This window comes from Nestor notabilis, unplaced genomic scaffold (genome assembly GCF_000696875.1).
Source record: "Nestor notabilis isolate BGI_N333 unplaced genomic scaffold, ASM69687v1 scaffold14587, whole genome shotgun sequence".
NCBI classification, from domain to species: Eukaryota; Metazoa; Chordata; class Aves; order Psittaciformes; family Psittacidae; genus Nestor; species Nestor notabilis.
Window position 1 is genome coordinate 32,805 of NW_009938137.1, and position 14,016 is coordinate 46,820.

Genomic DNA, 14,016 nt, shown 5'->3' on the forward strand with positions numbered 1-14,016 from the left:
ACCAGGTGGGAGAAGGTCAAAACATCAATAGGGATGGTTTTATCACCACTGGGGGTCAGAAAGTGTGATGTCTTCATGTTACATCTTCTTGACCTGTGCCATCTGCTGTCCTGGCCCTCTGTTTCTCATGTGGTCACAACTTATTCCAAGTCAAGCCATAAAAGCACTACCCAAATCTGCTCAAGAACAGAGAAGGCTCAGTAAATTGGTTTGTACTTTCATCTCCTGCACTGACTGTTGATTGCTGCCCTTCTGCTGCTTTCTCTCTTGGCCCTCCCAGCTGTATCCTACGTTAGCCTGATAGAGCCACAGGGCTAAATCGCAGCAGTCTCCCGAACATGCCTGGCAGTGGGAAAACCAAAGGAATGTTGTCCTTCCCGCAAAGACTGTATACACTAGAAAAACAAGAAGAGAATAAAGAGATGCAAAGGCACTGTGATGATCACCAGGCAGCTGTAATGATCAGGGTGGTGATCAATACACTGTTTCTTGTTCATATATTGTCATGTATTTTTCTGTACATTTTGCATGCAGGTCTGAGCAGAGGAAATTCCCTTCCTTTCCTGATGGATTCACCCACCCTTCTTCCATTCCCCTAGCTACTCACCAGCTACAGTTTATTTTATTTACCTTAAAGGGAATACATTTAACTGAGAAATTAAATAAAAAGGGACTAAGTAAGTGATTTTGACTTGCAGCTTCCTGTAGGGTACAGAATGGGGTCGTTGGAAGGAATGTAAATCTTGAATAAAAACAAGTGAGAGGTTGGTGTTTGCTTTTGTTTATCATTTTTTGGGCAGTGTAATAAACCCTGGGTAAGGGACTGGAGTGGTGTTGTTCTCAGGTTGATCGAGTCTGCATGGGAAGTACTGTTCACTTCTTTTAAATTACACAACTGCCAAATTACAAGCTCAATGGAACACAAGAAGTTCTTACGAATTTTATCTTTTTCATTTTCTGATACACAATATCCTGCCGTTTATTAAACCACCTAAAGGATGGACAGTGAGAGCCGAGGAGAAGCTGTTACTGTTCCCAGGGGGCTGCTCCAGCCCTCGTTTATTTGACTTCTCATTTTTACTAAACCCAGCACTTCCCATCTAGGAATGATGTCATGCTGTCAGATACACGCCTGCGGGGAGACGAGGTGATGACTGCTCTGCAGTGACAGTGGGTACACAGAGCATTGGCCCTTTGCTGTCTTCTGAGGGATATGGTGAAAACTGTATTTCTGTGTAGCACAAGAGTTATTTCCTATTTGCTGCCTATTAGCTCATGGATGTGAGAGACAGGCTGAGAGCTGGGCTTGTTCAGCCTGGAGAAGGCTCAGGGCAGACTTAAAAGCAGCTCCCAGTGCCTAAAGGGGCTCCAGGAGACCTGGAGAGGGGCTTTGGACAAAGGCCTGTAGGGACAGGATAAGGGGAATGGCTTGAACCTGCCAGAGGGGAGATTGAGATGAGCTCTGAGGCAGAAGCTCTTCCCTGGGAGGGTGCTGAGGCGCTGGCACAGGGTGCCCAGAGAAGCTGTGGCTGCCCCATCCCTGGCAGTGTTCAAGGCCAGGTTGGACACAGGGGCTTGGAGCAACCTGCTCTAGTGGAAGGTGTCCCTGCCCGTGGCAGGGGGTTGGGACTGGATGAGCTTGAAGGTCCCTTCAACACAAACCAGCCTGGGATTCTGTGATTCCATGAAATCTGATCTAGAGGCATCACCACAGGAGAGCGCACGGAGGCCACAAAAAGATGAGCCATGCTTTGAATAGATTCTAGGTCACAGGGGTTTTTTAATTTTATTTTATTTTACTTCTTACGATATAAATTTAGAAACTCATTAAAGCTTTGTCCTTGTGGATTAGGTATACTTAAGACAACTACAGGATTTTCTTTGCAGGATGTAATAGAATTTGTTGACAAGATTAAGGACAGGCGAAGGGTGTCATCCAAAGCCCAAAGAAGGCAGTGAGGAGCTTCACTGACTGAAGGCTTTGAATCTGGCCTTCATATTTTACAGTGGGGGAAAAGCTTATTTTACTTCTTGGATAAATAATAATTCATTGCTACTTCCTAGTAGAAACCGTGGGCATTGATTTCCCATAGATTTCTGTGCAGTGGTTTATAAGACTCACTTTTATATAAATGGGTTCTGTTTGCAGATGTAAGCAATCTCTTACTGCACTGTCTGTACAACTCCCATTAAGCAAATGGTTGTTATTAGCAGGTACTTTTTTTAAGCTTGATTTTGTTTAAGCATTTCTTTAAAAATCCAAAGATCTGTAAAATTGCAAAATGGGGGAATTTGTAGTTCAGATGGTTCAGAAATCCTTGAGAAAATTGGTTTAGAAAGCATCTTAAAAAGACAGACACAGCTCTACAGGTTTGAGTGTGTAATTCTAAATATAATTCTAAATATAATTTAATGGAAAGGAAGATCAGGGAGAAATACAGCTGCATGGAATAAATGGATCTCTTAAACACATACCCACTCTGCAATGAACTGACATGCCCTGAAACCTTATTTTTAATCTTACCTTAGGTAGTAGATCTCCCTTTAGCAGTTTCTTTTTAGAGTAACATCTTAGCAGGGGAACGTGAAAATGATCATCTCCAAGTCCTATTTCTGGAGGTTTATAACTCAAACACCAAAGCATTTATTCTCAGGTGAAATCTGCTGTGTGAGGTCTCTGGTGTCCTGGCAGGGACATTTTGCTGTGCCACTACCTGCTCTTTGGGTTGGATGAGCTCCTCAGAGGTGGCTTTTCTGAAGCTGCCTGTGTGCAGGGCAGCAGTGGGGAGGGTGATGGGTGGCATATGGCAATACTCTTGCTTCTCAGGCTGTTCACCATTGGGATCTCAGCTGGGAATGCAGTTACAGGTGGGACATGCTCTTGTGTTGAGAGCTCAGTATTCTGCTCTAAAGAACCATTTCTGATATGCAGAGATGTCTGCCCATATACTAAAGCTGTGGCTGGTTTCCGATGTCGTCCCTTCTCTGCTCTATTTTGTATCGTAGCCTGTTGTGATTCACAGCAGCTGCACCCAAATAACTGAATCAGCAAATGTCACTGCTTTTTAGGTGCCCCTCATTTACCTAATACCTTTGTAGAACCTCATGCAGGAAGTTATTTTTGTAGTAATTATGTCTTAGATTCTCACAAGTGTTACCTTTGCCTCGAGGGCAGGGAAGTCCTGTTAGTTCTGTGTGAATTGCAGCTACTGGTTTCTGCTCTTTAAGCGCTGAAAGTGCTCAGGAGCCTGACAGAGGCTGCTCTTCTCACCTGCTTTCGGAAATACCTTGGATATAGCTTGGATACCTTTGGATTTAGCTTCTGGGACATACTGAAGTATCTAGGGACTGAGGATTACATGTGCTAGCAACTGGATGGGAGATGCTTTTGGACTGAACTGGGGTTTCTTCAGGGTATGGGCTTTGTCCTGGGAGCTCTGATACACAATTGCATTCTTAGTGCCAACTTCGAATGCCAGTGCAGGATTAGGTCCTGAGTGAAGGTAACAGATCTGATATGTACTTCAACAAAACAGCTACTTTAAGTTGTCCTTGGGAAAGCTCTGGTTATATGGTAGTGACTGCCATAACCCCACTGTAAAATGACAGATTGTTTTATGAAGGTAAAAATGATTTCCTGCAAGTACTTTGTTGTTTACGACCCTTGCAGTTAAGGGGTTTAAAACATGTATGTGATGCTATTTTCATAAGACTTATTATTTATGGCATCTATTAATATCTTCTTAATTATTCATGCCATGTAAATTTTACATGTTTCTGCCACAAGATATAGCTACCTTTCTGTAAGAAACATTGTACTGCCATGTGTGATGCTTCAGGGCAAGGTTAAGACTCAGTCATTCTGGGTTCTATCTGGATTTAGGAAACGAGAGTTACGGATCTCAATTCTCTCTCTCTTGCTCCTTTTGGCTTTCATGTGAAATACCTGCAAACTGCAAAGTTTGGTCTGATGACAATCTAAAGAGTTGTTTAAGCAGTTTCTGCCTTTATATACTCGTTTTGTTTCAGTGAGCTTTTACATCTCCAAATAATTAAGAATTTTCAGAAGTCCTGAGTTTTCATCTGACTACTTGAAATCAGGAGAGATTTTTCCTAATGGCTTTGATGGGAACGGAGCTGGCACTTGGCTGCCTTTGGAAATCAGACCCATAATTTATTAAACAACAAATCACTGTCAGCATTCACAGTGGCTTTACAGTGGATGTCAGCATCTACAGTGGGTATATACAGCATTTACACTATAAATGTACCCATTAGATTAATCGTTATAGAAGAGTTACTGTTAGCTTAGGGTACAGTGCTGGGCTGCCAGCCAAGGCTGGGCTGTTCAGTTGGGGCTCCTTGCAGTGGGAATTCTCCTAGGGAAGTTGTCTCAGTGGCATGTGGCTTGTTCACCATCTGTGTATCAGCCCAGACACCGTTGCAGCTCTGCTGGAAGAGGCAGGATGCAAAAGCAGTCCCTCTTGCTGAAGTGGTTCCTCTGCAAGAGAGCAGTAAGGAGTTTGTGGTGTACAAGCAAAGCCGTGTATCAACCCATGGTTAGCACCCATGTTCCCTGATGTTTATGGTCTGCTCTTGGGGCTGGCTCTCCTGTCACTGCAGTGAGGCTGTGCTTAGAATCATAGAATCATAGGACTGACTTGGTTGGAAAAGTCCTTTAAGCTCATCCAGTCCAACCATTCCCAGCAGTGCCAAGGCCACCACTAACCCCTGGCACTGAGGCCTCGGCTCCACGGGCTGTGAACACTTGCAGGGACGGTGACTCCAGCCCTGCCCTGGGCAGCCTGTTCCAATGCCTGAGCACCCTCTGGGCAAGGAATTGTTCCTCAGCTCCAGCTAAACCTTCCCTGGGGCAGCTTGAGGCCATTTCCTCTTGTCCCATCCCTTGTTCCTTGGGAGCAGAGACCAGCCCCCTCCTGGCTCCATCCTCCTGTCAGGCAGTTGTAGAGAGCGATCAGGTCCCCCTCTGAGCCTTCTCTTCTCCAGACTACACCCCCCCAGGTCCCTCAGCCCTTCTTCATCACACTTGTGCTCTTGACACAAGCTGGAGTTCCTCTTGCAGTGCCTGGAGCAGTTATTAATACAGTAGTTGTATAGGAAAATGCAACCACATGTATATATTTTGCATGGTATTTATATAACTTGCAATGAAAATCAAATTGTTACACTTTCAGTGAGCTGAGTGCAGTGTTCTGATAGTGGGAAGAACCACAGAGAGAGCAGTGGATGTGCTGCAGCAGGGTTACACAAAGAGCTGCCATGTAAAACAGTTATGGTGCTGTGCTGGTGGTATTAACTTCTTGGCATTCTGTTTATTTGGGGAGCCCAGATCAGTGCATGTAGAGAAAAGAGTACAGTTTTGGGTATAGTAGCCTGAGTTCCATCTAAATCATAGAATCAACAAAGTTGGAAAAGACCTTTAAGATCATCAAGAGCACCACTAAACCTGTTTTAAATCTGTATGTGGTAGAGGCACACTGTGGTAAGTGCACTTAAAACACATCGCTTGGCACTTCAATGTCATGTGTCAGGTCCAGCCCCTCGGGAAGAGCTGTGGCTTGTGGTGTTCCTGTCAGTCAGGGGCCCCATGGCTGTGGACAAGACATTGTGTTCTCAGACCGTTGACAACTTCAGTGTGGCTACAACCAAATCCTTAACTGACAGCATGTCCTCGAGGACGGCCGTGTGGACAGGCTGCCATCATTTCAGTCACTGACTTCATATCTGCTGTAATTTAAAGAAGCTTTAACCTTTCTTACCTCAAATTGAAGCTGGGAAGTGTTTATGAGTTTCTGACAGAGAAGCCAGAGAGAGAACATTGAGCTTGTCCTGTTTTTTTAGGGAAAATTGCTTCTCCTCACACCTGCATGCATTGAATAGTGCAAGTAAACTAATCAGGAGCAGCTTTTCACTCAGCCCTGCACATTAATAATCTCATCCACACAGCTTCCAGTGGGGACATAGTTTGAACTGGTTTATTACAGGAAATAGATGTCATGGACATATATTTCATCATGTTCATTATACTGACGAATCTCTTAGAAGCCTTTAAAAGAAAATGCCATAAGTACTTTCTTCCCATGGAGATAAGTCAGTGAGTGAATAGTCTGAAATGAGCTGAGTAACTAGACATTTCCTCTCTGGAGGTGGGAAGAGAACCCAGGAAGAAATATGGGCAATTCCCCTTTTGAAAGGAACATTTATATAAAGGAGAGGGTCTGTTCTGGGTCAGCTCAGCCCACCTACGTGGTGTGTGTGGGACAGAGGGACGTGTGATGGGGCTGGGCAGACATTCCCAGTTCCTTGACCTGCAGTAAATGAGGCCCTTCATGACTTCATTCTCCTCTTATTCCTTCCACACTGTATAACAGGAGATCTTGGAACTCCCATTTGGCAGGGTTATTACTTGCTTCTGTAACTAAGTAGGCATGGTGGGAGCAGAGATGTGAGGACTATCACCGAAAACACCGCTGTGAAGCTCATGGGCATTGGCATTCGAACAGTGCACGTGTCCCATGCTCAGTAACACAGTTTTCATGCTAAAACTTCCATGTTGAAACTTCAGTCTCTGAGAAGCAAAACTCTTCCATGGCTGGCTGCAAAGGGGGATGCAGAGAAACAGTCAGAATGGCAAAAGTACAAACGATGTCAGACAGATAGAAGTGACAAACCATGTTGTGGCCAAATGTAGCCCCTTCTTATCGTAGAATCCCAGCCTGGTTTGTACTGAAGAGACTTAAAGCTCATCCAGCTCCAACCCCTGCCACGGGCAGGGACACCTTCCACTAGAGCAGGTTGCTCCAAGCCCCTGTGTCCAACCTGGCCTTGAACACTGCCAGGGATGGGGCAGCCACAGCTCCTCTGGGCACCCTGTGCCAGCGCCTCAGCACCCTCCCAGGGAAGAGCTTCTGCCTCAGAGCTCATCTCAATCTCCCCTCTGGCAGGTTCAAGCCATTCCCCTTGTCCTGTCCCTACAGGCCCTTGTCCAAAGCCCCTCTCCAGGTTTCCCGTAGCCCCTTTAGGCACTGGAGCTGCTCTAAGGTGTCCCCTTCAGGAGCCTTCTCTTTTCTAGGTTGAACCAGCCCAGAGCTCTCAGCCTTATGCTAGTATTAATCTGATAAAACAGCAACAAAATTAGGCCATCAGATGAAAAGGCATGCAGAAGGGATCTTTAAATCAATCCTGGCTCAAGTTATGTTAGTTTTATTAAAATCATTAATATCCACCCTTGAATGTCCTAAATTTACAGCTATGTGGAAGGTCTGTGTTGGTTGAAAAGGAAACTGCTGTGAGAACCAGGGATGGAAATACCAGTGTGCAGAGGGGTGTCGTGTATCTGTTAGTGCTCTTGTACACACTGTCCTGCTTGGTGAGCTGCAGGGTAGGGGACTGGGCTTGGCATAAAAGAACATCTTGTGCACATCTCCAGGAGGCTCTGATGAAATCTCTTTATTCAATGTCAGATATTTCATCTTCCAGTACTTTCATAAAAAGCTGAATTAATTCATGGGAGTTGACAGTAGAGCTATTCTCAGAGCAGATACAAGACCTGCAGCATACTAATATTAAATGGTACATTTTTTAGAGGTTAAATATAACTAGCTAAGCATTGCAAAAGTGTCCATGTGTGTATGCTAGTGCTTTGGAAAAGGCCCTCAGTGGCACACTTGAAAATGGACTTTTTCACTCTTGAAATTTGTCCTCTGACTTTGCACCAGGATCTGCCTTCATTTGAATGATATTTTGGGAGGTTTATTATTATTATTGTTATTATTTTAAAAAATTGGTTTGCTTAAATCTTAATCTTAAATCTTCATTCATATGGCCTTGATCTTGCTGCCTTTTTGAAAGTATATTTGTCTTCTATGGGTTCTCCAGCTGCAAAAATATACAATGGGAATGTCTGCCCCAGGGTCAAAGTAATGCTTCTGAGTGTGAAGTTTGACAATGTGCATATTTAGCCCCCTGATAAACATGTCAAACATGAGGTGTGTTTGACAAGAAGACAAAAGCAAAATTTTAAGGCCATAAAGAAGGAAGTTGCAGTGTAAGGAAAGTGCTTATTTATTAATTCTCAGCCTCAGAAACTGTCAGACAATGGCAGTGAGAATGGGATAAAATCTGAAGACTTTGTTGTGATCTTAGTGAGAGTTCTGTCAAGTAACCACAGAGTAAAGACTGAGCAAGGACTTGGGAGTTTGCTAATGATGTTTGCCTTCACGAGGAGAGAAATCCTATTGAAGAATGTGCATGCGTCATTTGCTCTAATGTAATAAGTAAAAACTATATGGAAGTGATTTTACTGGGAGAAACAGTAATTAACCTATTCTGTTACCACAACTCAGGTGCTTCCCAGAGAGAGATCTGCTGGGGATAGCAATCTTACCTTTGATTGTGTGCAATTACATTATGGAAACTGCAGTTCAGGCAAACTCATCTTTCATTCAGCAGATTTTCAATTTCATGTGCTATGAGCTTATTGAGCTTAATCTTGGTCTGAAGATTGCTAAAGGTGACATTTCAAATAAACATCATTTTTGTGCAGCCTTTCCACAGAGAAGCTAGAACAAACCAATGACAGATGTGAAATAACCTCCCAGTTAAGAAACACGACTTGTAAAATTGAGGTGTTTTGAGTAACAACATCCCTAATTTCTTTTATGCTTGATTAACTTTTTTATCGTGGTTCACAGGGCCAGGAAGACTTAATTACAGTGTGAAGCAACTCACCATGCTCTGTTAGACCCAGTTCTTGGCAAGAAGTGTTTAAGGGCTCTTAAATCTGTAGCAGCAAGAGCAGGAGGTAAAAGCCAATTACTCGTGCAAATGTAAACTTGACAATTAGCAGGTAAAGGCTCATGGTTTGGGAAATGACTCTCAGCATGGTGGAAGTATCTACCAATCCAATAATATTGATTCCAGGCTGCTGGTGGAGGGAAGCAGATTGTCCTGGGAGAGCTGCCTTGCCAAGCTGCAGAGAAACAGGGTGCCCAGAGAAGCTGTGGCTGCCCCATCCCTGGCAGTGTTCAAGGCCAGGTTGGACACAGGGGATTGGAGCAACCTGTTCTGGTCGAAGGTGTCCCTGCCCGTGGCAGGGGTTGGAACTGGATGATCTTAAGGTCCTTTTCAGCCCAAACCATTCTATGATTTACCCATCTATCTCTGCCCAGGAACACACCTAAACTTCAAGCAGGTCACTCCTCTTTGCCAGTCAGGCTGTGTTCACCTGGTGGTGTGTTGTTGCACAGCGTAGTTCCTTCCTTCCTTCCTGCCCTGGCACCATCCGTGCCCAGTGGAGCAGTAGTGGGCTGAGTGTCTTAGTTTGTGCCTGCTCCACTATCACTCATCTCCAAAGTGAAATGACCCATTTTACAGCACAGTAAGAGGGGAAGTGATTAGTGGCAGTGCACCCTGCCAGGGGTGGCAAAGTGGCTGCTCACAAAGATATGCACCAGCAAAGGGAAGTGGAATTTAAACTCCCTTTTAATTTGTGCTGAGACATTAACTGGGAATTATGAACCAGAATTATTTAATGAAATACGTTGTCTTTAATAGGTCGGGGGTGTGCTTAACATGTAGGACAAAGTAAGGGGTGTATCTGATTGGATTACTGGCAAATTTGATCTAGTGTATGACATTGCTGATTCAGCAGTCTTTTTTTACAGGATTAAAGTGACTTTGGCTTGACATATGGTCTATTCAGTGTACCAAATGAACTGGAGGCTGAGTGGGTTTGATCCATTATTTCAACACGGAAATTAACTTAATTTGGGAAGAGTTGCAATATACAGTATGGGAAATGATTTTCTTACAGTGTGGGAAAGCTTTCCTGTGAGTTGTGAATTTTCCTCAAATCTGATCCCGAAGCAGCAAATAACTTGCAAAGACATTTCCCCAGAATATCAGCACTGATTTCACAATTTGTGTTTTCCATGATATTTTCCAATCCTGACTCAAAAGAACAAATATTCTTTTTCCTGTAAAGATCTTTATCTGAATCACCAGACTCGAGTGAATGTTTATAGTATCTCAGACTGGTTTGGGTTGAAGGGACGTTAAAGCTCATCCAGCTCCAACCCCTGCCACGGGCAGGGACACCTTCCACTAGAGCAGGTTGCTCCAAGCCCCTGTGTCCAACCTGGCCTTGAACACTGCCAGGGATGGGGCAGCCACAGCTCCTCTGGGCACCTTGTTCCAGCGCCTCAGCACCCTCCCAGGGAAGAGCTTCTGCCTCAGAGCTCATCTCAATCTCCCCTCTGGCAGGTTAAAGCCATTGCCCTTGGCCTGTCCCTTCAGGCCCTTGTCCAAAGCCCCTCTCCAGGTCTCCTGGAGCCCCTTTAGGCACTGGAGCTGCTCTAAGGTGTCCCCTTCAGGAGCCTTCTCTTCTCCAGCTGCCCCAGCCCAGCTCTCTCAGCCTGGCTCCAGAGCAGAGCTGCTCCAGCCCTCGCAGCAGCTCCATGGCCTGTAGCTACTGTACTACTACAGAGTTGAGCAAGAGTATTTGCTGATGTGCTTTGGAGTTTGTTTGCAGTTAGAACAGCCAGTTCTGCTGGTAGGTTCAGTTTCATGTGTGAACATTTGTATAGAAGGGGGGGAAATGGTTTGCAGGTGAAGTTTCTGTATTGATCAGAATGCCAGAGCTAAGATCTGGCTGATGCTTTCTCCGAACACATTGTGCAGTTGCAGAGTATGTACTTTTATTTTCAGCTTTCTATGTGTTACCTTGAGAAATGAGTTATGGAAGAAGTGTCACCAGCTTCTGCCTTTGACACTGTTGACATGAGTTGTTCAAGATCTATGTGCTAAGACAAATAATAAAACAAACTAAAATGTCACTATTGGCAGCACTGCAACTATTGTTGCCCTAAGTGTGGTACTTAACAACTGCACAGCTGTAAGAGCTTTCAACCAACAACCATTTGCAACTTATTTTGATGTATTTATTTTATAGTTCTGAAATGTACTTAGTTGCCCGCTGAGGAAAGAAACTGGTTAGGTGGGACCAGCAGTGGAGATCTGGGCTTTGATGAGAGCTAGTAGGGAAAAGTAGGAATTGGTATTGCATAGAGAGAGTTTCTGAAACAAAACTGGCCGTTGCCAATATTTAACATGGTCAGTGGGGAATGCTTTGAGTCTCAAGGGATTGTGGACTTGTTTTGGAGGTAAGGGGTGACTGGAGGAAAACTGTCTAGAAGAAAGAAATCAATTCTTTTTAAGCTTACAGGGATTTCTTTACCATAATGTAAGAAACATTGTGTTCATGTTAAGAATGAGGCAGTAAAGATAAGGTGATTTTCTGAAAATAAGTTTGCTGATGATTAGTTGCTTCCTCTGATTTTACTTTTCTAACCAGGTCTGCATTCCTCTGCCTGCCACAAATAGAGATCTGTCTCACTTGGTGGTTCAAACTGAGGTTGTTTCCTTCCTCCCGCTCAGCTTCCCTCTCTTTCTCTTTCCCACTCTGAAAGCTGCAGACCCAAGTGTGAGTCTATTCTGTAATCTTTTCCTACCCAAAAGGTCCAATCCTTCTGAGAGCTGACCTTTTAATCCCATATTGTTCTAAGACAGAGCAATTTCTTGCATGTTTGTGCTTAACAAACGTGAGTATAGGCATTATGAAAGGAACATATAAGCAAATCTAAGCATTTTCATCTCAATATGAAGCATCCTCACTGAGGATGGTTATCAACAAACAAATCTGGAAGTTGACAAAAGGCTCTTTACTGGTATTTCTTGTAAGGAAAACTGGTGTCTGTTCAATAACCAGTCTGAACTAAAAGGCTGATCTTTGATCATTTACTGGCCTGGAGCAGTGCCCTGGCCACAGGATCATCACTGTATTTGGTGTCCATGGCTGAAGCTCTTGTGTTAGGTCAAAACCAGTGGGAGCTCAGGGGCAGATCAGGATTAAAGGAAATGGTGTTGCTGCATGCTGGGTCTCTTCTCTGTTCAGCTGAAAGTGGTGCCCTCAACTGTAACAGCATCAGTCATGTTCAGATGATTTTTAGGTAACACTCTTGATGTTTAGGTGAAAAGGATAAATGTTTCATTAAAATGTTGGCCAGGAAGTTCTAATTCTGTTTTACCTACAAAGTTGTACACTTGAGTAAGCCTGCTGTAACACTGCAGGCTATTGAATCTTGGGCTTTTCCTTTTTCTCTGATGATGGGAAGCAGCCCTTGGAGAATTCCTGGGAGTGTGGATCTTACTGAGAGGCCCAGAGTTTGCCTCTTAGAGTAATTCGAGTTGGTTTATAGAAAACCAAACCAAAACAGTCATATCAGGAGTGCAGTCTGCCTGCGGTAAGAGCAGGTAACAACTCCCTTTGTGGGGAACACAGAAACTAAATCCTTCTGCCTGTCTCCAGTATCAGATGCCAGCTTGGTTCTCTGTTCAGTAAAGTTAACCCTTCATAGCACCCCTCTACCACTTACTAAAGGAGCACTTCATTCACAGAATCATAAAATGGTTAGGGTTGGAAAGGACCTTAAGATCATCCAGTTCCAACCCCCTGCCATGGGCAGGGACACCACACACTAAGCTATGTCACCCAAGGCTCTGTCCAGCCTGGCCTTGAACACCTCCAGGGTTGGAGCATTCACGACTTCCTTGGGCATTCCCTTAACAGAGAGTGAAAAGGAAACCTGGGAATATTGTGAGCCATTGGAGGGGAACAACTTCATTCACAGACCTGCTCGGAGGAGTCTGAGGTGGGGAAAAACATCAGCTCACTACCACTTCCCAGCCTATAAAGTGGTTTAGAGATGTGTTAAATGCCTTTTTTTCTTCTGCTTGTAACAGTGGGACAACCCCTCCACCCCCAAAAAACCCAAATCCAATCCCTAGCAAACAAAATAAGCACTTCCTGTTACTGCTCCATTTGCTTCCCAAATGCTTTGTATACCAAGTTCTGCTTGTCTGATGAGAAATGATGGAACTTGCTACTCAACTGAAGGCTTCATTTCCTCCCAGCACTGGATCCTGAGTGCTCAAGAAGAGGTTCTCTCTGCTGTCTGAGAACATGCCTTTTTCCTGGCACATGGAGCCTGGCCCAGCGGTGCTGGTGGCTCTCGGCACAGGGGCAGGTGATGTGTAGAGGCTGCTTTGCCTGATAATCCTCCCTCTGCTGCTGCTGTTGTTGCAGAGCCTCCCTGAAATGTGTTTCTGCTGCAGGAAAGACACCTTATAATTTCCCTGTGCTCCTGGCACGTTTCCAGGAAGAAGTTGTTTTGTGTGTCAACTGTTGCTGGAGTCAGTGTGTCATAATTGCTGCTATTAGGAGAACAGGAGGAAAGGAGATTCCTTTTTCTCTCCAAGCCCATGCTTTGAGATTTTTCTGTTAGTCTTCATTAAGATTGGAAGTGTCTGTTGAGTTTGTGAGGAACAGTGTAGTTAATGCTCTGGTCAACTCCATGGAGGCTGGATAGTTGGTATCATCTAGGCAACGCCAGTGGCTTGCTGAGTGGGGTCATCATCTGTGTAAGATTTCTCACTCGATGTAGGGACTTCGTTAACACTCAACTGTAGCACAACAGATCGTGGTGCAGCAATTCCTATTCCAGTACCCCTGGAGAAGCAGGTGGATGGAGGAAGCATCGTGGGATGTCCTCTGATGGGAGGTTTGCCAGCTGGGGCGGATGGGTTTCCTTCTTGTGTGCATCGTGATGTGAACAAAGGGATGGAGGGTAAGTGATACAGGCTTTATCCTGCTCTTTCCGTAGGTGAACATCAGAGCAGGGTTGTCCTGATGAATGGCAGGAAGTAATGTAGAGGCTTTGGAACAGCTTTTCAGGCTTCAGGAAAACCACAGAAATGGAGACTAGAGCCCTTTGCAATAATTTATTAGTACACATCTTCCGTTTATCTCCTAAATCACATGAAAAACGTTGTTCGTAAACTTCATTTTGGTCCAATTGTTTTTTCCAGAATTTTCTCTGGAGTTAAAAAACCCACAGACTTCTTTAGACCATGTCCACTTCCAGCAGCAAAAAGGAA

The 14,016-nt window shown here is 44.4% G+C and overlaps 1 protein-coding gene across 1 annotated transcript in view; it reads left to right on the forward strand.

The window, feature by feature from the left end:
• The window catches only part of CCDC85A (coiled-coil domain containing 85A), a gene marked incomplete at its 5' end in the record, with an annotated part of 76,395 nt that overhangs the window by 30,203 nt on the left and 32,176 nt on the right, over positions 1-14,016 (forward strand). The gene's annotated exons all lie outside the window — the stretch shown is intronic.